Source organism: Bison bison, unplaced genomic scaffold (assembly GCF_000754665.1).
Source record: "Bison bison bison isolate TAMUID 2011002044 unplaced genomic scaffold, Bison_UMD1.0 scf7180017864519, whole genome shotgun sequence".
In the NCBI taxonomy this organism is placed as follows: Eukaryota; Metazoa; Chordata; class Mammalia; order Artiodactyla; family Bovidae; genus Bison; species Bison bison.
The window spans coordinates 11,633,466-11,637,978 of NW_011495072.1; positions in this window are offsets into that span (position 1 = coordinate 11,633,466).

Sequence of the window (4,513 nt, forward strand, 5' to 3'; positions counted from 1 at the left end):
CCCCCCCCCCCCCCCCCCCCCCAAAAAAAAAGACTGCCTTGTTACTGACACTGGAAACTTGTCTTTGAGTTTTCACTTCCATTGACAATACCCATCCAAGCATTATCTGTTTGTCAGCTTTAAGGTGACTTTGTGTTTCTACTCTAAGTAGTTTAAATGTTCATCTTAGAGATAGTTCAAAGGGGGCAATTTTATTTTTAAATTCTTCAGGGAAGCTTCATAGTTGCCCATTAGAATTGACAACACTGAGCATTGTGCCTGACAATACTTTTTCAAGAGCCCCACCTGAGTCCCAGAACATTCCCAATTCTCTAGGCCTGATTTTCTTAGGATCTCTATGCTTCCCTTCTTAACACAAATAGAGACTGAGGGTGGATGACCAGTGAGCAAGATGTTAAGTGTGTTGTTGAGGCTTCTGCTTTTCCTGGGTCCTAGTGATGGCTACATGAGCTAGTCAGACTTAGGTTATAGGTTGGATCAAGGAAAACATTTTGATGTATCAGACAAGTATTAATTAGGTACCTAGTGAGAGAGTCATTTCCTAGGCAGGTTGATAGGGAGTCTAGGGGTCCCCAAGGAGAGAGGGGTCTGGAATTCTCAAGGAGGAAGAAAGGACAAACTTTTTTCTTTCTCCACATACCTTAGGATTATATACAATAATGTATCCTGCCTAAGGACAGTCTGGATTCAAACTTCTGTTATCTTAAAATGTAAATTATGGGAGTAGACCTGGTCTTTACAAGGATGTATCTTGCCTGAGGACAGTGTTATGGGAGCAGGTCTGATGAGGTCTTTACAACCTCCAGACATTCTTTGGATTATATAACCTCATTGTTAACACTAGCAAGCGGGTACTCTTTCTGCCCCCTTCTGATGCCTATGTCAGAAGCTTTCTCTATCTCCTTTATACTTTAATAAAACCGTATTACACAAAAGCTCTGAGCGATCAAGCCTCGTCTCTGGCCCCGGATTGAATTCTTCTCCTCCGGGGGCCAAGAATCCCGGTGTATTCGCGTGATTCAACAACAACCTTTCACTATTATACTTGAGGCATAGCACAGATACCATTTTGCTTTATGGTATCTGGATAAATGGGATTCTAAAGTTATAGAAATAAAGTCAGGAGCATATTTTTTATGTTATCAGTAGATTGATCAGAGTTTCAATTTGAACTTTTGTATAAAATCCAAATTCATATGTTATTTGTAGCACTGAATCTTTGCACATGCTGTATTATACTTAACACAGAAAGCCTGGTAAACTGTTACAAAGTTGTTGGGTGTATTCTTTAAAATAAGAAGAACAATAGCTAAAAGAGAATTCATTTTGTCATTTGCCTTTGTGTGGCCATTTTAAATAAATAAAAATTTATTAGAAAAGAGCCTGATTAGATATGGATCAAACTCTAAAGAAATATTACTACTATACTTAATTTTTCTGAACTTGGGTTTTTGTAAGTATTTGAGGGACACATGAACTTATAATAAGACACCTACATAGATTTTGGTGAATATGCTTTTCTTCAATTTCTATAGCAAGTTCTACTAAACATGGTCTTAAGCTTATTCAGTTCAGTTCAGTTCAGTCGCTCAGTCGTGTCCGACTCTTTGCGACCCCATGAATCGCAGCACGCCAGGTCTCCCTGTCCATCACCAACTCCCGGAGTTCACTCAGACTCATGTGCATCCAGTCGGTGATGCCATCCAGCCATCTCATCCTCTGTCGTCCCTTTTTCCTCCTGCCCCCAGTCCCTCCCAGCATCAGGGTCTTTTCCAATGAGTCAACTCTTCGCATGAGGTGGCCAAAGTATTGGAATTTCAGCTTCAGCATCAGTCCCTCCAGTGAATACCCAGGACTGATCTCCTTTAGAATAGACTGGTTGGATCTCCTTGCAGTCCAAGGGACTCTCAAGAGTCTTCTCCAACACCACAGTTCAAAAATATCAATTCTTCGGCGGTCAGCTTTCTTCACAGTCCAACACTCACATCCATATTGCTGGAGACTAACTAGCTTTATCCTGAAATACCCATCTCAAATTACAATGTTTAGTGTGCTTTATGTATTTGTAGGGGAGCAAAATTTGCCACAATGAAATGTATCTCTGGCGTGAGGATTATTTTAGGTTTATTATTTTTAAGAAACAAAAGACTCAGGAAGTCTTTCTTATCTCCCCCTTAAATACCTAGAGGAACTTAGATAAAGGACCTGGTCCAGGAAGAACACTATTGCCAGTGATGTCTACACAGTATGGGCTAAGTGTGGTGGGGGAGCTCTGCAGGGCCTGAAGACCCAGTTCCCTTTGTGTCCTGCTGTCACTGCATGACCCAGCAAACATTTGTTTACCAAACATTTCCCTTCTTCCTATAAATTGTTTTCTTTCCATTTGAAGTCCCAAGCCCTAACCCCTTCTCTTTCTCAGATGGCATATAAGCCTCAATTGCTTAACTTGGTTTGGAGTCTCATATTCTTATGGAGCCCCCGTACATAAGTAATTCAGTTCATTATTTTCTCCTGTTAATCTGTCTTGTGTCAATTTAATTATTAGGTCAACCAAAAGAACAAGAGTAGGGGGAAATTTCCCCCTCCCCAACAGTTGATGCAGTCAGGATAATCTTCACTGGCTGGAAAAAACAAAAAATCTCCCCAAACTGCTACAGATGAAGAGATACTGGGACCTCTGACAAAAGCCAGCAGGAGGTAAAACTTTCTCACCATGTCAGCCTCCCAGATCTCTTGTCTGCAGGTTCCATTGAAATCGAAAGTGATGAGAACCTTTTTTCCCTATTTCTAAATTTAGATTAGCAGGAGAAAATATTTGTGAATTGAGTCCCTTGGGCATAATAATTTCATTAAAAATTTGGTAAATGAGTTTTCTCAGCTTTTATTGATCCTTTTCCTCCCAGAGATGGTCACTGTTTTTCTTTGTGTGTTGTGTCGTTTGTTTTGTCTAGGTCTTAAGAGCTTGGCTTTATGACCAATGAGAGTGTTCTCTGTGGTCTTCACCATCAGGAAGATGCATGTATCGGCATGCATTTGGCAGTCAGACAGTCAAATAGACTGGGATTCTGAGCAGCTGTAGCCTGTTGGTCAGAAGTCAAGGTTTCAACCTAGCCTTGCGACTGGCTTCTCTTTTCCAACTGTGCCAACAATTGGGGGTCCCAGTCAACAAGGAGCCTTTGTCTTCTCAACGTTAGTTGTTTTGTAGTGCTGGAAAAGTCCAATTCCTGTGGCACCTGCATGGTGTCACAGATTAGTGGGTCTTTGACTGGAGGCATTTCACATTCTCATGAGAAACTGGACACACTGCAGTATATCATTCTTACCACCCATGATAACAGAGGCCTTTGCTTTCTTGATGAACTCTGGTAATGAACTTTCTGTATCTTATCAGGGCTACATTCTTTGTGCCTCTTGCATTTTTGGTTAAGCCATAAAAAGGTTTACTGGTTTGAGTCATATTTGAGATTATTAGATCCTACTCGTCAAAGGCCAGAGGGTGAATCATTTGAATTGGCTATATTGAAAAGGAAAGATTTTAGAGAACTCCCATTCAAAAACCAAGGTTAAAAGTGGGTTAAAAAATATACATATATAATGGCTACCTTAAGGGACTCCCTTAATAAGATAGAAGGACAGAAATTAGAACAAAAATCAGAATCTGTTCAGATTCCTTCTTATTTGCCTTCAGCTATTTGCAGATATTATAAAAAATTAGGACATTTGAGGTTTAGTTGTTCTATACTTAAGAAAAAGAAGGAAAAAAAGAAAAACAATTTGGAAGTTGGGGTGACAAAACATTCATTCAGCTCAGTCGTGTCCGACTCTTTGCAACCCCGTGAGTTACAGCATGCCAGGCCTCCCTGTCCATCACCAACTCCCAGAGTTCACTCAAACTCATGTGCATCAAGTCGGTGATGCCATCCAGCCATCTCATCCTCTGTTGTACCCTCTCCTCCTGCCCCTAATCCCTCCCAGCATCAGAGTCTTTTCCAATGAGTCAACTCTTTGCATGAGGTAGCCAAAATATTGGAGTTTCAGCTTCAGCATGAGTCCCTCCAGTGAACACCCAGGACTGATCTCCTTTAGGATAGACTGGTTGGATCTCCTTGCAGTCCAAGGGACTCTCAAGAGTCTTCTCCAACATCACAGTTCAAAAGCATCAATTCTTCGGCGTTCAGCTTTCTTCACAGTCCAACTCTCACATCCATATATGACCACTGGAAAAACCATAGCCTTGACTAGACGGACCTTTGTTAGCAAAGTAATATCTCTGCTTTTCAATATACTATCTAGGTTGGTCATAACTTGCCTTCCAAGGAGTAAGTGTCTTTTAATTTCATGGCTGCAATCACCATCTGCAGTGATTTTGGAGCCCCAAAAAATAAAGTCTGACACTGTTTCCACTGTTTCCCCATCTATTTGCCATGAAGTGATGGGACCAGACGCCATGATCTTAGTTTTCTGAATGTTGAACTTTAAGCCAACTTTTTCACTCTCCTTTCATCAAGAGACT